We start from the raw sequence: 23,193 nt of genomic DNA, 5'->3' as shown, positions 1-23,193 counted from the left end.
TTTTGATGATAGCCATTTTGACTGGTATTTGATTTATTTCTCTAGTAATCAGAAGTGTTGAGTACCTTTCTGTGTATTTATTGGCCATCTGTATGTCTTCCCTGGAGAAATGTCTGTTTGGGTCTTCTACCCACTCTTTGATTAGGCTGTTTGTTTTTCTGATATTGAGCTCTATGAGCTGCTTATATATTTTGGAGATTAATCCTTTGTCAGTTGCTTCATTTACAGTTTTGTCTCCCATCCTGAGATTTGTCTTTTAATCTTGCTTATTGTTTCCTTTGCTGTGCAAAAGCTTTTATGTTTAATTAGGTTCCATCTGTTTATTTTTGTTCCTTTTCCATTACTCTGGGAGGTGGGTCATAGAAGATCTTGCTGTTATTTATGTCATAGAATGTTCTGCCTGTGTTTTCCTCTAAGAGTTTTATAGTTTCTGGTCTGACTTCAGACTATACTACAGAGCTACAGTCATCAAGACAGTATCACATGAGAAGTTCAGCAAAGGAGGGAGTTGCACTCCAATATGTCCAGGAGAGATTAGAAGAATAAATAAAATTGATGGAGTTTGGCAGATGAATGGATGGATGTGGATGGATAGATTGTGTGTGTGTTTTGATGAATTTATCTAGTATTTTCCCAGTGAAATTATGTCTTATTTTCTGGACTTAAACATTAAAGGTTTTTTGCTTGTTTGTAAAGCAAAAACAAAAGAAAAAACAAACCACTCTTTCTGACTGAAATTGAAAGCAGTCAATTTCTTCTTTACATAATTATGTAGCTCTTAAATAAGGAGAAACATGGAAGACAGTTCTCATATAACCAAAGAAACTATCCTTTGTAGTGTAGAATAATAGAGCAATGATGTAGTTTAATGTTTCAACTATGGTTTATTTGGTCTTCAGAGATGCAGGGACTCTATGTGTACTGCCCTGGATTCTTTATAAAGAAAATTACTTCACATAAAAAGGGCCCATGCCTACAGTCTAAGTAAGGAAGTCCTGGTACTCGTATAACTAAGACCATTTCTTATCAGTACAAAAATCTGTGACTTATACATATTAATAGTTGAAAGGAACCATATTTTAGAGATGAATAAAATGAAACCCAGAGGGATTAGATAATTTCCTCAGGATCACAGAGTTTGCTAATAGGAGTTGGAACTGGACAAGGTTTCTTAACTCAGGTCAGTGAGCTTTCTACCAGGATGTTCTACCAGTGTTTATACAGGAAAGTATAGCTATCTACTATATTTGAGGGTTGCATAGAAGCATAAACACGCATTTAATTAGAGTGAAGTGGCATATCCCAGGCAGGGCCAAGCTTGGGGCAGCTGTCAACTGCCATCTTGTTGTACTTGAAGAGTTTCCTTAGCAGTGAAAATGAGCAGAGGGAGACTCATTCATGTACATGGCACAAGGTAACATCCCAGAAATATGGGCAAGGAACTGTAGCATTTTATTTCCCTGGAATGTCCAGCATCTGATCTGTTTTGGATTAACAAATATTACTAGAGTTAACTCCAAAGGAAGAAGGTGATGGAAAACAGATGGTCTGTACCTCACTACATTCTAGACATCCCCTTAGGGTTTTCTTCTAACATGAGGATTAAGGAATAGGGTATAGAATGTCTATATATTAAATACATAATGTAAATCAATGTCTTTAAACTGTTTTTATGTATCAAGATATAAAATAACCAGGGACTTTTGGAATTACCACATTTCTAGCAATCCTCTTTTACAATCTACTGTACTCTATCACCCTGGCTATACCACACTCTAGGCTGGGTGACAACTGTAGCTGCTCCCTTGCAGCTCAATAAACCACACCTCCACCCTGACCTACCCACCAGAGATTCTGTTTCAATTATTATATCAATAATAAGTTTTTAAAATGAATGTGCTTTCAAAAGGTATTTAAACAGTAGTTCCATTGTTTGATTAATTTCCATATTTAGACTTTCAGGAAAACACTTTTGCCCTGTAATTTCAGTTCTGAATGTGGACCTAGGATATCCAGTGAACTTTTAGAAGAAGATAGAGAGTGCTCAGTGTCGCAGAATGCTGTTTTGTTTATCAAGAGATAGTTACTAAGCATGTCAAGACAGTTCAAGTAAGGGGACATAAATTCAAATAAGGCATGATTGGATTCCAATTTGTTCGAGCTTACAGTTTAGTGGGGCAGCCAGACAAGCAACAACCTGAAAAGGTTTATTCTGCGGCAGTCTGTGCAGGTATTTTGTAAGATAAGAGAGAATTTGTCATTAGGACCATCTGGAGAAGCCCTGCACTAGTTGCTTAAGAAATACTTCGTTAAGCTCTGAAGATCATCTGTCTTTGGAAAGCCCTTCTGAATGAGATAAGCAGATGTGTGGATGGTACTCAGAACAGAGAGCCCAGGATTGGTGGGGAAAAACAGGGCTGTAGATATGGGGACACTTCAAGTGACTGGATTAAGGAATGAGGGAAAAAATAGTCATGGCCACAGAATTTGTAGTTTCCAACTGTTGGCTTGAAGGTCCTGCTTAGTTGAGAATAGATGGGTTTTATTTTTTTAATTGATGAGTTTTTATTGGAGTATAGTTTATTTACAGTTCTGTGTTAATTCAGGTATATAGCAAAGTGATTCAGTTATATATATACATGTTTACTCTTTTTTTTGAAGTATATTTGACTTACAGTGTTGTGTTAGTTTCAGGTGTAAAGCAAAGTGATTAAGCTTTATATACACACATACATTCTTTTTAGATTATTTTCCCTTGTAGGTTTCTGTAAAATATAGATTTTACTTCCCTGTGCTATACAGTAAGTCCTTAGATGGGTTTTGTTTTTAAAGTAGTTATAAACTTTTGCTAATTGAATGATTTCACATAAAAATCCAATAGTTTATTATTACTTTAAAAATGAAACCCATCTAAGGACTTACTGTATAGCACAGGGAACTATAATCAATAGCCATTTATTTAATTGAATGATTTCACATAAAAATCTGCTTCTCAGGTGGCACTAATGGTAAAGACAAAATGTGGTCCACTAGAGAAGGGAATGGCAAACCACTTCAGTATTCTTGCCTTGAGAACCCCATGAACAGTATGAAAAGGCAAAAAGATAGGACACTGAAAGATGAACTCCCCAGGTTTGTAAGTGCCTGATATGCTACTGGAGATCAGTGGAAAAATAACTCCAGAAAGAATGGAGAGATGAAACAAAGCAAAAACAACACCCAGTTGTGGATGTGACTGGTGATAGAAGCAAGGCCTGATGCTGTAAAGAGCAATATTGCATAGGAACCTGGAATATTAGGTCCATGAATCAAGGCGAATTGGAAGTGGTCAAACAGGAGATGGCAAGAGTGAACATTGACATTTTAGGAATCAGCGAACAAAAATGGATTGGAATGGGTGAATTTAACTCAGATGACTATTATATCTACTACTGTAGGCAAGAATCCCTTAGAAGAGAGTAGCCATCAGAGTCAACAAAAGAGTCTGAAATGCAGTACTTGGATGCATCTCAAAAATGACAGAATGGTCTCTGTTCATTTAGAAGGCAAACCATTCAGTATCACAGTAATCCACATCTATGCCCCAAACAGTAATGCTGAGGAAGCTGAAATTGAATCGTTCTACCTTTTAGAACTAACACCCAAAAAAGATGTCCTTTTCTTTATAGGGGACTGGAATGCAAAAGTAGGAAGCCAAGAAATACCTGGAGTAACATGCAGATTTGGCCTTGGAGTACAGAATGAAGCAAGGCAAAGACTAATAGAGTTTTGCCAAGAGAATGCACTGGCCATAGCAGACACCCTCTTCCAACAACACAAGAGAAAACTCTACACATGGACATCACCAGATGGCCAACACTGAAATCAGATCGCTTATATTCTTTGCAGCCTAAGATGGAGAAGCTCTATACAGTCAGCAAAAACAAGACTGAGAGCTGACTGTGGCTCAGACCATGAACTCCTTATTGCCAAATTCAGACTTAAACTGAAGAAAGTAGGGAAAACCACTAGACCATTCAGGTATGACCTAAATCAAGTCCCTTACAATTATACAGTGGAAGTGACGAATAGATTCAAAGGATTAGATCTGATAGACAAAATGCCTGATGAACTATGGGCAGAGGTTCATAACATTGTACAGGAGACAGGGATCAAGACCCTTCTTAAGAAAAAGAAATGCAAAAAAACCCAAAATGGCTGTCTGAAGAGGCCTTACAGATAGTTGTGAAAAGATGAGAAGTGAAAAGCAAAGGAGAAAAGGAAAACTATACTCATTTGAGTGCAGAGTTCCAAAGGATAGCAAGGAGAGATAAGAAAGCCTTCTTCAGTGATCAGTGCAAAGAAATAGAGGAAAACAATAGAATGGGAAAGACTAGAGCTCTAGTCAAGAAAATTAGAGATACTAAGGGAACATTTCATGCAAAGATGGGCTCAATAAAGGACAGAAATGGTATGGACCTAACAGAAGCAGAAGATATTAAGAAGAGGTGGCAAGAATACACAGAAGAACTGTACAAAGAAGATCTTCACAACCCAGATAATCATGATGGTGTGATGAACTAAATAGATATCCTGGAATGTGAAGTCAAGTGGGCTTTAGGAAGCATTCGTACGAACAAAGCTAGTCGAGGTGATGGAATATCAGTTGAGCTACTTCAAATCCTAAAAGATGATGCTGTGATAGTGCTGCTCTCAATATGCCAGCAAATTTGGAAAACTCAACAGTGGCCACAGGACTGGAAAAAGTCAGTTTTCATTCCAATCCCAAAGAAAGGCAATGCCAAAGAATGCTTAAACTACCACACAATTGCACTCATCTCACACGCTAGCAAAGTAATGCTCAAAATTCTCCAAACCAGGCTTCAACAGGATATGCACTGTGAACTTCCAGATGTTCAAGCTGCTTTTAGAAAAGGCAGAGGAACCAGAGATCAAATTGCCAATATCTGCTGGATCACCAAAAAAGCAAGAGAGTTCCAGAAAAACATCTATTTCTGCTTTATTGACTATGCCAACCCCTTTGACTATGTGGATCACAATAAACTGTGAAAAATTCTGAAAGAGATGGGGATACCAGACCACCTGACCTGCCTCTTGAGAAACCTGTATGCAGGTCAGCAAGCAAGAGTTAGAACTGAACATAGAACAACAGACTGATTCCAAACAGGAAAAGGAGTATGGCAAGGCTGTATATTGTCACCCTGCTTATTTAACTTCTATGCAGAGTACATCATGAGAAACGCTGGGCTGGATGAAACACAAGCTGGAATCAAGTTTGCCAGGAGAAATATTAATAACCTCAGATATGCAGATGACACCACTCTAATGGCAGAAAGTGAAAAAGAACTATAGAGCTTCTTGATGAAAATGAAAGAGGAGAGTGACAAAGTTGGCTTAAAGCTCAACATTCAGAAATCTAAAATCATGACATCTGGTCCTATCACTTCATGGCAGATAGATGGGGAAACAGTGGAAACAGTGGCTGGCTTTATTATTTTGGGCTCCAAAATCACTGAAGATGGTGATTGCAGCCATGAAATAAAAGACACTTACTCCTTGGAAGGAAAGGTATGACCATCCTAGACAGCAGGTTAAAAAGCAAAGACATTACTTTGCCAACAAATGTCCATCTCTTCAAAGCTATGGTTTTTCCAGTTGTCATATTTGGATGTGAGAGTTGGACTATAAAGAAAGCTGAGCACCAAAGAATTGATGCTTTTGAACTGTGGTATAGGAGAAGAATCTTGAGAGTCCCTTGGACTGCAAGGACATCCAACCAGTCCATCCTAAAAGAGATCAGTCCTGAGTGTTCATTGGAAGGACTGATGTTAATTATGAAACTCCAATACTTTGGCCACCTGATGCAAAGAGCTGACTCATTTGAAAAGACCCTGATCCTGGGAAAGATTGAAGGCAGGAGGGGAAGGAGATGACAGAGGATGAGATGGTTGGATAGCATCACTGACTCAATGGACATAAGTTTGAGTAAACTCCAGGAGTTGGTAATGGTCAGGGAAGCCTGGCATGCTGCGGTCCATGGGGTTCCAAAGAGTTGGAGATTACTGAGCGACTGAGCTGAACTGAACTGAGTGATAAAGAACTCACCTGCCCATGCAGGACATGTAAGAGACTTAAATTTGACCCCTGGGTCGGGAAGGTCCCCTGGAGGTAGGCATGGCAACCCACTCCAATATTCTTGCCTGGAGAATCCCACAGACAGAGGAGTCTGGTGGGCTACAGTCCATGGGTCACAAAAAGTCAGGCACGACTGAAGTGACTTAGCATACACACACTTATAAAAATCTGGATTTTTTACCTTGATAAGTTAAAAGGTCTATTAATACTCCTTCTATTTCTCCAGCTAGAAGCAGTCTGGGTAAGCTCTATCGTGAGGGTTCCCTGTGTTTGGAGCATCATAGGAACTTGTTCTCCCTAGGCCTCACTACTTCCTTGTCTCTCCCCCTATTTATTATCTAAACGTGATCCTGTGTCATCCCTCACTCCTTAAGATTCCTGTCCTCTTGATTATTTTCAGTAAAAGACTGATTTAGCCACTGCTATGAATAGATTTTTCAGGTATAAGAAAAGTTCCATGTCCCTTGATCTAAAATACATAGGCTACCTAGGCTGCCTGATCTAATTGCATGAGCATGAGAAGGATAGGTTGTGCCTTTGCTGCTCTGAGGATGGAGAGGACAGGTGAAAGGGAATGTAGGTGGTCCCTAGGAGCAAAGATCAGAGTCTGGCTGGCAGCCAGTGGGAAAATAGGGACCCCAGTCCTACAATCATAAGGAGCTTGTTTCTGCCAACAATCTGAATGGTCTTGGAAGTGGATGCTTCCCTAGAGCCTTTGGATAAGAGCCCAGCCAACCTACATCTTGATTTTGGCCTTGTGATAAATTCCTCAAGCAGAGTCCAGCCAAACTCACCCAGATTCTTGGCCTATAGAACTGTAAGATCTGAAATCCAAAAGTGAATTTGTTTATACCACTAAATTTGTGATAATATTAAACAGAAATAGAAAATGAATGTATGGACTTAAGAATCAGATAAATGCAATTTGTACTCTGGCCCTACCACTTGCTGTCTGCATGATCCAAGGGAAGTTCCTTAGGTTTCTTTCCTCATCAGTAAAGTGGGGATATGAATATAACCCACCTCATAAAGTTGTTATGAGGATTAAGTAAGATAACACTTTGCAGAACAACTAGCCTGGCACATAGTAAGTGTCCAGTAAATATTAGCTCCCAATAAACATTTCCACTTTCTGGAATCTTTAGTATAAGCAGAAGTTTTGAAAATTCTTAAAAAACAAATAATCCACATCGAGAAAATATTAAAGTGCTCACCTGTTGTCACAAAGACCAAACCTATTGATTCAAATACTTTGTCACTGTTGCCTAGTATGGGATCTTTTTGGCCACAAAGACCCTACAACCCTACACTGCCAATTTACTGTAGAGTGAAAACCTATACTTGAGGAAGGGAGAAAACTTGGGTTTGTGCTTTCAGTCTTGTAAATAGCCAAGGAATCTTGGGAATATCTTCCATTTTTCTGGGCTTCACTTTTCTTATCTGTACAATGAATGCAGACTTTGTAAGATCCCCCAGAGCCTCCTTACTCTCTTCTTTGGAAAAGTTATAAATGAAAGATCAAAAAAAGGCACTGCCTGCTTTAGGGAAACAACTGTGTGTGTGCATTTGAAAGCTGGTGGAGGAGAAGGTCCAGAGTACAGAAGTGGGGATGGAGTCTCCTCTGTTTTCCTTGGTGATTGTTTCCTTCCCATTTTCCCATATTTACTATGGGCTTGGAGAGATGAAGAGAATCTTTGTGGATGGCAGAGTAATCCATTTATCAAAAGGAGTGCTCTTGCAGGATGTGCCAAATAGTCATCAAGCTAGCTTCTTAATCTGTACACAGTAATAATGACGTCTGACTTTTAGAATTAGAAAAGATTTAAGGCAAGATTAATATTAACATTTGCATCTTGTTCCTTGGTACACCCCTTAATACATTATGAAATCTTTTTGCAATTTTCATTCCTCAGGAAGCCTCATCAGGTATCATTTCAGCTAAAGCACAGGGATGAAAAATGCCAACTCTAGCACTGGGGAAAAGCTTCATAGGTGAAAACATTGGCATTTGGGACCACTTATGCTGCTTTCTAATTCTGAATGATTGCTGGTGTTCATGTTTATTCAGCAAAGCTCCTGGAGACCTGTTTGAAAGGGCATGTGATCCCTGGATAGGGAAGACAATCCACTGTGCTCTCTGGAACAAAAAGAGGGGCAAAAAAGAGGTCATCAGTGACCTTAATTATCTTTTGGATGTGACTTACCTCCTGGGGAGGTTATTAATGAAGACCCCACAGAGAATATGGCTTTGTTTTCAAACTAGCTACTGTCTGTGTGCCCTTGGGTAAGGTACTTGACCTCTCTGGGCTTCTGTAAAGTGAGCATGAAGTAAAAGAGTGGACTCTTCTGCTAATTGTTCCTTTTAATAATTTCCTCCACATTAATGGAGTGTAAGGAAATTTACCTATATTACTTTTTTCTAAATCTAAATGAATACCATTTGTCAGGATTGATAAGAAATCCAGTATCAGTTTATTACTGGATGGTGGCATGGGCAGCATTCAGCAGTCAAGCTAGTTTAATGCAGTTCTGAAGCATTATGGGGAAGAGGCTCTGTTCTTAAGTCTGTTGTGGTGCCCCTGAGATTTTCATTGTTCATATGGATCATTCATTCCAAAGTGAACAGCTTCTGTACTCATGGCATCCACGCCTTCAGTACTTATCCTGGCTCCTGGAACCTTTCACATGGTTCCCGACAGCACAGAGCATGAACTCAGGACCCAGTTGGTTGTGCTGTATTCCCACCCTACCTTTTGCCATGTGTGATTGCAGATTTCTGTCATTCTTCATCATTCTTCTCTCTTTAGATCTCTGACATTGCAGCCATTCCCCTCTGGCCGTACTATTTCTCCCTCCTCCAAGCTTAAAGACTTTCCATCTTGGGTCAAGTCAACTGCATATTTCAGTAATCCTAGGCCAGGGACCACAGTGGAACATAATGACAAATGGCAGCTACCAGTTGGTGTTGGGGAAAGACAAGGTGAATTGGCAAGGACTGTGATGAGCCACTGAGCACACACCTATCTGAAAGAGGGAGTTACTACTCAGTTCCAGGTAATTTATGCCACATAGGAATAAAAATTCAGAACTGTAGCTTTTGCAATATTTCAGGAAAAGCAGAGATCATACTTTTCAGGTGCAGTGTTCTGACTTTAAAATTTTGGTGCAATTAAAAATTTAAAATATCATGAATGCCAAATAGACCACATCTGATGATAGCTCAGTTTGTAATTATGTTAGTTTTCCAGGGCTGCCATAACAAAGTACCACATATTGGATGGCTTAAACAATAGGAATTTATCATCTCAGTTCTTGAGATTTCAAGTCTGAAATCAAGATATTTGTAAGGTTGGATATTTCCAATGGCCGAGAGGGAAGGATCTCTCCCAGACTACTCTCCTTGGCTTGCAGGTAGTCATTCTCATATTTGCATAGTGTTCTCCCTGTATCTTTATATCGTCTCTTCTCTCTTGAGTGTCTATGTCCAAATTTCTCCTTTTTGGAAGGACATCAGTTATATTGGATTATAGCCTACCCTTAATGACCTCATCTGAACTTTACTGATAAATCCCAGATAAAGTTACATTCTGAGATACTGGGGGTTAGGACTTCAACATATGGATTTGAGGAGATTATCATTCAACCTATAACAGTGACTTCAAAGCAGACTGTTAAAAACAAGTCACTTCTCTTTATCAACAGAAGACCCAATCTTCAGCACACCAAAGATTGGTTACTAGATATGGAAAAGTGGAGAATGGATCAAGAGGAAGGCAAACCGCTCATTCTTTTGAAACAAGAAGCCACAAATCCATTTCTCAACCAGGCTATCTGCTCAGCACAGCATCTAACACACAACAGAGTCTCAGTATTTGTGGGAATAGAGTGAGTTAAGTTTGATCAAATTGAACAGAGGGAAAAGGATATAGACTAGAGGTGGAAGGAGATATTTGAAGATGCTTATGGCAAGAACTGAAGGAAGTCCATTCTTCCTAGCAGGATAGGAGCTCTGCTACTTTGTAGTGGGCATCAAATATATCTGGTATAGATCAGGCATTTTCCTGGCTTAGAGGAAAAAATAAAACAGATTCTAACCTGAATAGAATTTGGGGTGTGGTGGAGAAGGGTTGTGAGACTTAATTTCTCAATATTGAATGAAAATGAATCCTGTAATTACTAATGAATTATTAATCCTATAACCTACACCCTCATTTTATTCTCTTCTTGTTTCCCCATATTTGCTTAGTGAGATATGTTGGCAGAGTAGGTAATTTCTCCTTATCTGATGAAAAATGCCACACCTTGTCCTCTTCTTATTTGCTACATTCCCTCAGCCAAGATAGCAAGCTTCTGAGTCCTAAAGTTCTCATTCATAGAAGATTAAATTGTGAAAACATTAAGTTCCTTTTGATTGAATTCTGGTACCCATTATAAGACAGAATAACAGTACTTCCCTCTTATTTAGATCAAATCTTCCTTCAGTACTTTTGGAATCAGTTTATCAATTTTGATTTTTTTCCCTCTAAGTTTATTTTGTATTATGAAGTATGTTTACCAGGTACCATCCTAAACTGGCTTAAGTACAAGCAAAGAAAAAAAGCAATTTATTTACTGATGAACTGGGAAGCCAAGCATGGTTGCTCCCAGGAGCTCAAATAATATCATCAGAGTTCTGTCGCTCTCTCTGCCTCTCTCGGCTCAGTTAGACCCTGCTTGGCTTTATTTTCTGAAGACTCTCTCTTTGTAGTGAGGAAAAGATTATTAATAAATAGTTCCATACTCACAACAGTCTTCCAGCTTTCAATTCAGAACAGGAGATGAAAATCTCTCTTTAGGTCTCTGAACTTTGATTGATGGTACTTGAGTCACATGCCCTTTCCTGAGCTCATCATTGTGTGTTAGAGGTCACAATACCCTGATTGGCTAAGCCTGAGACACATGCCAAGAGCCTTCATGGATCACAGCCTTATCATGGCGAAGGAACTTGGGTAACTCCATGAGACTATATGATCTATGCCATGCAGGGCCACCCAAACAGACAGGTCATAGTGAAGGGTTTTGACAAAACAGGAGGAAATGGCAACCCACTCCAGTATTCTTACCTGGAGAACCCCAGGGACAGTATGAAAAGGCAGAAAGATATGACACTGGAAGGTGAGCCCCCCAGGTCAGAAGGTGTCCAGTATGCTACTGGGGGGGGGGAATAGCAGAGGGCAATTACTAACAGCTCCAGAAAAATGAAGTGGCTGGGCCAATGTGGAAATGCTACTCAGTGTAGATGTGTTTGGTGGTAAAAATAAAGTCTGATGCTGTAAAGAACAATATTGCATAAGAACCTAGAATGTTAAGTGCATGAGAACCTAGAATGTTAAGTCCATGAATCAAGGTAAATTAAACATGGTCAAGCAGGAGATGGCAACATTGAACATGGGTACCTTAGAAATCAGTAAACTAAAGACAATGGACAGAAATGGGTGAATTTAATTCAGATGACCATTATATCTGTGGGCAAGAATCCCTTAGAAGAAATGGAGTAGCCCTCATAGTCAACAAAATATTTCAAAATGCAGTACTTTGGGCCAGTCTCAAAAACAACAGAATGATCTTGATTCCTTTCCAAGACAGATCATTCAACATCTCAGTAATCCAAGTTTATGCCTCAACCACTGATGCCAAAGAAGCTGAAGTTGACCAGTTCTGTAAATACCTACAACACTTCCTAGAACTAACACCAAAAAATCTCTGTGATGTCCTTTTCATCACAGAGATTAGAATACAAAAATAGGAAGTCAAGAGATACCCAGGATAACAGCCAAGTTTGGTCTTGGAGAACAAAATGAAGCATGGTAAAGGCTAACAGAATTTGGTCAAGAAAACAACCCAAGAGATGACTCTACACATAAACATCGTCAGATGTTCAATACTGAAATCAGATTGTTTATGTTATTTGCAGAGAAAGAAGGAGAAGCTATATACAGTCAGTAAAAACAAGAACTGTAGGTGACTGTGGCTCAGATAATTGGCTCTTTACTGTAAAATTCATCTTAAGTGAAAGAAAGTAAGAAAAACCAGTAGGCTATTCAGGTATGACCTAAATCAAATCACTTATGATTATATAGAGAAGGTGATGAATAGGTTTAAGGAGTAGATCTGATAAACAAAGTGTCTGATGAATGATGGACAGAGGTTCATAACATTCTACAGTAGGCAGTGACCAAAACCATCCCCAAGAAAAAGAAATTCAAGAAGGCAAAGTGGTTGTCTGAGGAGGCTTTACAAATAGCTAAATAAAGAAGAGAAGTGAAAGGCAGGGGAGAAAGGGAAAGATATACCCAACTGCATGTAGAATTCCAGAGGACAGCAAGAGAGATAAGAAGGCCTTATTAAATGAACAATGCAAGGAAATAGAGGAAGACAACAGAAAGACTAAAACTAGTGACTGCTTCAAGAAAAACTGGAAATATCAAGGAGCATTTAATACAAGGATGGGCATGAAATGGTAAGAACCTCAGAGAAGCAGAAGAGATTAAGATGTGGTAAGAATACACAGAAGAACTATACAAAAAAAGGTCTTAATGACCCACGTAACCATGATTGTATGTTCACTTACCTAGAGCTGGATATCCTGGAGTGTGAAGAGTTAAGTGAACCTTAGGAAGCATTGTGGTGAACAAAGCTAGTGGAAGTGACAAAATTCCCACTGTTGTTCAGGTCGCTCAGTTGTTTCCCAGCTATTTCAAATCCTAAAAGATGATGTTAAAGTGCTGCACTCAATATATCGGTAAATTTGAAAAACTTTCACAGTGGCCACAAACCTGGAAATGGTCAGTTTTATTTCCAATCCCAAAGAAGGGCAATGCCAAAGAATGTTCAAACTACAGTACAATTGTGCTCATTTCTCCTGCTAGCAAGGTGATGCTCAAAATCCTTCAAGCTAGGCTTCAGCAGTACGTGAACTGAGAAGTTCCAGATGTCCAAGCTGGGTTTTGAAGAGGCAGAGAAACAAGAGATCAAATTGCCAGCATTCGTTGGATCATGGAGAAGCAAGGAAGTTCCAGAAAAACATCTGTGTCTGCTTCATTGACTGTGTTAAAGCCTTTGACTATGTGGATGACAATAAACTGTGGAAAATTCTTAAAAGAAATGGGAATACCAGACCACCTTATCTGTTCCTGGGAAACCTGTATGTAGGTCAAGAAACAACAGTTAGAACCGAACATGGAAGAACTGACTGCTTCACAATTGGGAAAGAAATATGAAAAGGCTGTATATTGTCACCATACTTCCTTAACTTCTATGCAGAGTACATCTTGGGAAATGCCAGACTGGGTGAATCACAAGCTGGAATCAAGATTGCCAGGAGAAATATCAACAGCTTCATATATGCAGATGATACCACTCTAAAGGCAGAAAATGAAAAGAAACTAAAGAGCCTGCTGATGAGAGTGAAAGAGAGTGAAAAAGCTTGCTTGAAACTTGACATTGCAAAACTAAGATCATGGCATCTGGTCCCATGACTTCATGAGAAATAGAAGGGGAAAAAGTGGAAGCAGACAGATTTTATTTTCCTGAGCTCCAAAATCACTGTGGACAGTGACTACAGCCATGAAATTAAAAGATGCTTGCTCCTTGGAAGGAAAGCTATGACAAACGTAGGCAGCAAGTTAATAATAAAAAGCAGAGACATCACTTTGCCAACAAAGGTCTATATAGTCAAAGCTATTTTTTTTCCAGTACTCATGTACAGATGTGAAAGTTGTACCATAAAGAAGACTGAGCTCCAAAGAATTAATGGTATTTAACTGTGGTTCTAGAGAAGACTTGAGAGTCCCTTGGACTGCAGGGAGACCAAACTAGTCAATCCTAAGGAAATGAACCCTAAATATTCATTAGAAGGACTGATGCTGAAGCTGAAACTCCAATACTTTTGTCACCTGATGCAAAGAGCTGACTTATTGGAAAAGACCCTAATGCTGAGAAAGGTTGAAGGCAAAAGGAGAAGGGAGTGGCAGAGAAAGAGATGGTTATATAGCATCACTGACTCAGTGAACAGGTATTTGAGCAAACTCTGGGAGATAGTAGAGGATAGAAGAGCCTGGTGTGCTCCAATCCATGTGGTTGCAAAGAGTTGCACATAGCAATTGAACAACAATACTAAACATGATGATACTTATCTATTAAAAGACTGAAATTAGAATTTACCCTCTTCTTGGGGTAGAGGTAGTAAAGAATGAATTTTGTGGGTGTTTATTGTATCTCTAATTCTTTTCTTCACACACACACACACACACACACACACACACACACACACACACAGAAAAGACTGAGTATATAGACACCAAGATGTTAACTCTGCTCTGTGGTCGTCTCTGGTTGGTGAGATTATGAACAATTTTTTTTTTCGTTACTTTTCTTCATTTTTCTTTTTTGGAAAGCATTTTTCTAAATTTTCACTTTCTAAATTTACTGTAATTCATTTGTTTTGTCTTTATAATATAAAAATTGAGATCTTTTTCAAAGAAAAAGACACAAAAAAATCTCTAACTGTTAAGTTCCATTTTATAGTCTGACTCCTCAGTGGAGACATTTCTAGCTTTTCTTTCTCCTCCACTGCCCCTCAAATAATGAGGAGCTTTCAATCCTCTGAACTGGGGCAGCACTACCACCTCTGCAGGCATTGATTGAGCCCCCACCAAATGTTGGCTGTCTGTTGAAAGTACCTAGCCTGAGGCCTTAAATTAGTCATGTAATGATTCCAACTCTTTTCATTTAATTAAATTTAATAACATTTGATTAAATGTCCAAGTGCTATGCTGGGCCCTAGCCCTTTGTATATACAAAGTATAGTTAATGGCCCTAGTAGGAGTGCCTGAAATGCTTTAAAGTGTGAGCCCACCTTCCTCATTTAACCCACCTTAGTGTTCCCAGTTCCCATGCCACCCCACCCCCATCTACATGATTCCTTACCTCTTTTCCAGATCTAGGTCCCTAAGCTCTATCACCTATCCTTTTCAGCAGGTTCATTCTGTCTCTTTTACAGGGGTTATCACTTTCTATGTTCAAGGAATCTTAAAGGAAGAGGCTGATTTTTGACCCATGAAGAAGTTGACTGATACCCTCTGAATTAGTCAACACAAGCTTCTGTAACTGAATACCTTAGAGTAGGTGGCTTACACAACAGGAATTGATTTCTTATAGTTCTGTAGATTGGAATTCTGATGTCAGAGTGCCAGCATGGTTAAATTCTAGTGAAGGTCCTCTTACTGGCTTCCAGATAGCTGCCTTCTCACTATATCCTCACATGATGGAAAGAGAGAGAGCTCTGATATCGCTCCCCCATCTTAAATGGACACTAATTCCATCATGGGACCCCACCCATGACCTAATCTAAACCTAATGAGCTCTCAAATTTCTGCCTTTAAATATTAGTACATTGGTTGTTAGAGCTTCAACATACAAAATTTAGGAAGACATATACAACACCCTCAGTGCATTGGCTTTCAGTTTTCACAGTTTAATTTAACTTGAGGTTATAATGTCTGGCTTTATCTAGAATATCTCTCACAAAATAGAATATAACCCAGAAAGATTATCAATATAAAGGATCTCTTGTGCAGAGATTATAATCATCTCTGTAGACCCATAAAAGGCTTTTGACAAAATTCAACATCCATGTACGATAAAAACTCAACAGAATGGGTATAAAGGAAACATACCTCAACATATGCAGGCCATATATGACAAACTCACAGCCAATGTCATGCTTAGTGGCCAAGAGCTGAAAGCATTTGCTCTAAGACCAGAAACATGATAAGGATGCTTATTCTCATCACTTATTCAGCAAGTAGTGTAAGACCTAGCCACAGCAATCAGACAAGAAAAATAAAGTAAATCCAAATTGGGAAGGAAGAAGTATAACTGTCACTGTTAGCACATTACATAATACTATACATTAAAAAATCCTCAAAATGCTACAAAAAAAAGAAAGAAACTACTAGAACTCATCAATGAATTTTGCAAAGTTACAAAATTAATATACAGAAATCTGTAGTGCTTCTATACACTATACGCAACAAAAATTATCAGATAAAAGAAATTAAGAAAATCCCATTTATAATTGCATCAGAAAAAATGCCTATATAAATCTAATCAAGGAGGTTAGCAACTTATACTTGGAAAACTACAAGAAGCTGAGGAAATACATTGAAGGCAATATAAATGAATGGAAAGATATACTGTGTTCATGGTTGAAACAATTAATATTTTTAATATGACCATACTGCCAAGGCAATATTTTGTGCATTCCCTACAGAATACTAATGACATGTCCCCATAGAACTGGAGCAAATAATTCTAATTTTCTTTATGGAGACACAAAAGATCCAAAATAGCCAAAACAGTCTTAAAAATCATCACAGAGGTTGAAGTATCATGATCCCTGATTTCGAAGTATATTACAAAGCTATACTAATCAAAGCAGTATGATACCGGCACAAAAACAGACACATAGATCAATGGAAGAGAATAGCCCAGAAATGAACCCACACTTAAATGGGCTAGTCATCTATAATATAGAAGGCAAGAATATACAATGGAGAAAGCACAGTCTCTTCAATAAATAGTGTTGGGAAAAACTGGACAGCTATATGCAAAAGAATCAGACTGGACTAATTTCTCATACTATGTACAAAAATAAATCAGAAATGGGTTAAAGACTTAAATGTAAAGAGCTAAAACCATAAAACTTCTAGAAAACATAGGCAATAAGCTCTTTGACACAAACTTAGTAATACTTACATATATATAATTGTATATATAAATAAAATAATAATATATATATATCCTCTGATAGGGGAAACAAAAGCAAAAATAAGCAAGTGAAGCTGTGTCAAACTAAAAAAGATTTGTACAGTGAAGCAATCTACCAACAAAACAAAAAGGCTGCCTACTGACTAGAAGATAATATTATAATAAACCTGATGAAGTAATACCCAAAATATACAAATAACTCATATAACTCAACATCTAAAGAGCAAACATGCAAATAAAAAATGGACAGTGGAACTGGATAGATATATTTTGCAATAAGACATTACATATGGTCAGCGGGCACATGAAAAGATGCTCAGCATCATTAATCATCATGGAAATGCAAAACAAAACCACAATAAGATATCACCTTACACCTGTTAAAATGACTTTCCTCAAAAAGGCAACAAATATCAAGTATCTGCAAGGATGTAGAGAAAAAGGAATTTTCATGGCCTTTTGGAAATATTATTTGATGCAGTCACTATGGAAAATAGTATGGAGATTCATCGAGGAAATGAAAGTAAAGCTACCATGGGTCATCCCTGGCAGTCCACTGATTAAAACTCTGTGCTTCCACTGCAGGGTGCATGGGTTCCATCTTTGGTCAAGGAACTAAGATCCCACATGCCTTGCAGTATGGTCAAGCGAAAAAAAAAAAAAACCTACCATATCATCCAACAATTCCATGAAAACACTAATTAGAAAAGATATATGCACCTCTATGTTCATTGCAGCATTGTTTACCACAGCCAAGATTTGGAAACAGTCTGTGTATCCATAAGAGTTCATAGATAGGTGAGTGGAAAAAGAAGATGTGTATTTATACATATATGTGTACACAGTAGAATATTACTCAGCCATTAAAAGAATGAAATTTTGCAATTTGTGATAAAATGAATGGACTTAGAGGATATTATAGTAAATGAAATAAATCAAAGTAAGACAAATACTGTATGATTTCACTTATATGTGGAATCTGAGAAAACAAATGAATAAACATAACAAAACAGAAAGAGAGTTACGGATACAGAGAACAGACAGGTGGTTGCCATAGGAAAAGTGGGTGAGGGGAGGAAAGAAAGAGATGGGAGAGATTAAGAGATTAAAACTTTGTTACAAAATAAACGAGTTGTAGATATGAAATATATAGTGTGGGAAATAAAGTCAGTAGCTATGTAATATCTTAGTATGGTGAAGTGAAGTCGCTCAGTCATGTCCGACTCTTTGTGACCCAATGGATGATAGCCTACCAGGCTCCTCTGTCCATGAGATTTTCCAGGCAAAGATACTGGGGTGGGCTGCCATTTCCTTCTCCAGGGGATCTTCCCAGCACAGGGATCGAACCCAGATCTCCTGCATTGCAGACAGACACTTTGCCATCTGAGCCACTAGGGAAGCCCTAGTATGGTGAAATATCATAACTAAACTTATGATCAACCATTTGAAATGTACAGAAATATCAAATAACTATGTTGTATAGCAGGAACTAACTATGTAATAGTGCTGTAGGTCAGTAATACTTCAAAAATATACAACTCATTAAAAAAAAGGGGATTAGATTTATGGTTACCAGAGGTAGGAATTGGAAGAGGGTAAAATGGATGAAGGCAGAGAAAAGGTACAAATTTCCAGTTGTAAGATTAACAAGTAGCAGGGATATAGCAGCAGCAGCAGCAGGGATATAATGTTCACCATGACAAATATGATTGACACTGATATGTGTTATATATAAAAGTTGTTAAGAGAGTAAACCCTTCAGATTCTCATCACAAAGAAACATTTTTTTCTATTTAATTTTCTGTGTACATGAGATTATAGATGTCCACTGAAGTTATTCTGATAATATTTCATGATTTATAGAAATCAAATCATTACGCTTATATACCTTAAACTTGTACAGTGGTGTATGTCAATTAATATCTCAATAAAACTGGAAGAAAAAAAGAATCCTTTAATTAAAGTTATTATAAAAAGTCTAAACAAAAGTAAGAAATCTACATTTCTTAATTTCTACTCTTAATTAAGATCACATTTCTTAATTTCTACTCTTGATTATAGCCACATTCATGATGCCTGAATGCTATCGATAAAGTAACCATATATAAACATACATTTCACTGAAATTAGTGGTCAGTTTTTCTTTAAGTATATTGTCGCACAAGTTTTTGGTGTTCTGATATTCTGGTAAGCAGTGTTTCTCTCAAGTATTGAAATATCAGTATTTGGAGTGGGGGATCCAATGTAATTATTTTAAAACTAAAATCTGAATTATTTCTGTCTTAAATTATTCCTGGAGAGTAACAAACTGCATTAAAATTTCAAATCAAAGAAAGATGCAACTGTTTAGGAAATGTTCTTCAATATCTTCAAAATCCTCGAGGAGAGGAATAAAAGCAACGTTTCTATTGAAAGAATAGTTCTTTTTCTAGTTCAAAGAGTTCCTGAACAAGTGCAAAATAAGTAGAAAATATTAAAACTGAGACAGGGAACTTTATCTACACATTGGAATCTCAATCTATACATGTTGAAACTAGATGAAAAGAAATCAGTAATGCTTCCTTTAAAACAAGTATTGTTTACCATCATTTAAATTACAGTTTTTGAAGAAAAGATTAATATGTTCTCAAAATAATAAAACAATAGAGGGAGTAGTTACAGGGAAAAAAGTCAAAGGAAAACATTTAGAGTTATATCTTTCCTCTCAGCTTTTGTCAACTAGAATTCTAAAACTTTTCCAGAAACTGGAACAAATTTGTGTTAACAATTATAGCACTTTAAGATTGCATTCTAAAAAATCAGATATATTCCATTCTCAGTGTTCATTGGTTTATACTGTGTTAGTTTATGTTTATTATTTGGGTTATTTTTGAATAATGCTTTATTTTCCTTGTAATTTTTTGAATAATATATGTTTTTTATTTAACTTTATACAGATTTGCTTTAACTTATTGTTTTTTAGTGTATTTATATTTTTGTATGTTTTCAATATGGTGAATATTTACCTTTACTTACTCTTTATATTATGGATTTTAAATATATGAATTCAGAAAATACCTGAGTGAATATCCATGTATTTACAATATACAGAGTATGTACCAAAATACTCTACTGTCATTTTGATATTGTTATACTTTGAGGAGTTGTTAATAAAAGCATGAAACCATCATAATTAGGGAGATATTTTTTAATTTTTTATTTATTTATTTTTGGCTGTGTGAGGACTTTCTTTAGTTTTGGAGATCAGGGGCTACACATTGTGGTGGCTTCTCTTGTTGCAGACGTAGGCTCTAGGGAGGACACTCAGTAGTTGTGGCTCACCGTCTTAGTTGATCTGGCATGTGGAATCTTCCTGGATCAGGGAGCTTGCTTGTCATTACTGGATAGAGAAAATAAGAAAATATTCTTTGACTTTAGTTCAGGAGATGTTTCATCCTGTATGTATCTGTATGTATGTTTTATCCTGTATGTATCTGAATAGCCTTCCGTGAGTATCTGGTCTATGAGGTCATTTAGCTGAAGGCTTTCCTTTGTCACAGGGTGGAAGCAATAAAACTATCAGAGAGCAGATAGAGCTGTTCCAAACATGCATTTTTCTCTCTCTGCCTTATACAGAGAAAGAGAAGACTGTATTCCTAAAGAATAGAGGATTATTTTGTAAAGCATCTTTTAAATTGAAGTTGGTTTACAATGTTGTATTAATTTCTGGTGTACAGAAAAGAGATCCAGTTATATAAAGATATAGAGATAGATTCTTTTTCCTTTTTTTTTAAAAGAAAATATCAAATATAGTTCTCTGTGCTATACAGGAGGTCCTTGTTGTTTATTTTCTATATAGTAGTATGTATCTGCTAATCTCAAACTTCCCTTCCTCCTCCTTTGGATACCATAAGTTTGTATTCTACGCCTGTGAGCCTGTTTCTGTTTTATAATGTTTGTATCATGTTTTAGATTCCACATATAAGTGATATCCTGTGGAATTTGTCTTTCTGTGACTTACTTTTCACTAAGTATGATCATCTATAGGCCCATCCATATTGCTGCAGAAAAAGGCCTTATTTCATTCTTTTTTGTGGTTAAGTAATATTGCAATGATCTTCATTTTCTGAATGTTGAGCTTTAAGCCAACTTTTTCACTCCCCTCTTTCACTTTCATCAAGAGGCTTTTGAGTTCCTCTTCACTTTCTGCCATAAGGGTGGTGTCATCTGCATATCTGAGGTGACTGATATTTCTCCTGGCAATCTTGATTCCAGCTTGTGTTTCTTCCAGTCCAGCGTTTCTCATGATGTACTCTGCATAGAAGTTAAATAAGCAGGGTGACAATATACAGCCTTGACGCACTCCTTTTCCTATTTGGAACCAGTCTGTTGTTCCATGTCTAGTTCTAACTGTTGCTTCCTGACCTGCATACAGATTTCTCAAGAGGCAGGTCAGGTGGTCTAGTATTCCCATCTCTTTCAGAATTTTCCACAGTTTATTGTGATCCACACAATCAAAGGCTTTGGCATAGTCAATAAAGCAGAAATAGATGTTTTTCTGGAACTCTCTTGCTTTTTTCCATGATCCATCACTTCATGGAAAATAGATGGGGAAACAGCGGAAACAGTGTCAGACTTTATTTTGGGGGGCTCCAAAATCACTGCAGATGGTGACAGCAGCCATGAAATTAAAAGATGCTTACTCCTTGGAAGGAAAGTTATGACCAAACTATATAGCATATTTAAAAACAGAGACATTACTTGGCCGACTAAGGTCCATCTAGTCAAGGCTATGGTTTTTCCAGTAGTCATGTATGGATGTGAGAGTTGGATTGTGAAGAAGGCTGAGCACTCAGTAATTGATGCTTTTGAACTGTGGTGTTGGAGAAGACTCTTGAGAGTCCCTTGGACTGCAAGATCCAACCCGTCCATTCTGAAGGAGATCAGGCCTGGGATTTCTTTGGAAGGAATGATGCTAAAGCTGAAACTCCAGTACTTTGGCCACCTCATGCGAAGAGTTGACTCATTGGAAAAGACTTTGATACTGGGAGTGATTGGGGGCAGGAGAAGAAGAGGACGACAGAGGATGAGATGGCTGGAGGGCATCACTGACTTATTGGACGTGAATCTGAGTGAACTCTGGGAGTTGGTGATGAACAGGGAGGCCTGGCATGCTGCGATTCATGGGGTCGCAAAGAGTCAGATACGACTGAGCGACTGAACTGAAACTGACTGAACTGAATATTGCAATATATATAAATATATATATATATATATGTATATACACACACACAAACACCACATCTTCTTTATCCAGTGGACACTTAGGTTGCTTCTATGCCTTAGCTATTATAAATAGTGCTGCTATGAATATTGAGGTGGATGTATCTTTTCATCTTTTCTGGATACATGCCTGGAAGTAGGATTGCTGGATCATGTGGATACTCTATTTTTGGTTTTTTAAGAAACATTCATATGGTTTTATGTAGTGGCTGTGTGTGTGTATGCTTAGCCACTAAGTTGTGTCCAACTCCTTGTGACCCCATGGACAGTAGCTCTCCAAGCTCCTCTGTACATGGGTTTTTCCAGGCAAGAATACTGGAGTGGATTGCCATTTCCTACTCCAGGGGATCTTCCCGACCTGGGGATCGAACCTGCCTTGGCAGGTAGACACTTCACCATTGAGTCCCCTGGGAAGCCCTTCTATAGTGGCTGTACCAATTCACTTTTCCACCAACACTGTGGGAGAGTTTCCTTTTCTACACACCCTCTTTAGCATTTATTGTTAGTAGAATTTTTGATGATGGCTATTCTGACTGGTGTGAGAAGCTACTTCACTGTGGTTTTAATTTGCGTTTCCCTAATAGCATATTGGAAAGCAGAGACATTACTTTGCCAACAAAGGTCCATCTAGTCAAGGCTATGGTTTTTCCAGTGGTCAGGTATGGATGTGAGTGTTGGACTGTAAAGAAAGCTGATTGCCGAAGAATTGATGCTTTTGAACTGTGGTGTTGGAGAAGACTCTTGAGAGTCCCTTGAACTGCAAGGAGATCCAACCTGTCCATTCTGAAGGAGATCAGCCCTGGGATATTTTTGGAAGGAATGATGCTAGAGCTGAAACTCCAGTACTTTGGCCACCTCATGCGAAGAATTGACTCGTTGGAAAAGACTCTGATGCTGGGAGGGATTAGGGGCAGGAGGAGAAGGGGACGACAGAGGATGAGATGGCTGGATGGCATTGCTGACTCGATGGACATGAGTCTGAGTGAA

The sequence above is a fragment of the Ovis aries genome, chromosome 5 (assembly GCF_016772045.2).
Source record: "Ovis aries strain OAR_USU_Benz2616 breed Rambouillet chromosome 5, ARS-UI_Ramb_v3.0, whole genome shotgun sequence".
NCBI classification, from domain to species: domain Eukaryota; kingdom Metazoa; phylum Chordata; class Mammalia; order Artiodactyla; family Bovidae; genus Ovis; species Ovis aries.
This window is presented reverse-complemented; position numbering follows the sequence as displayed.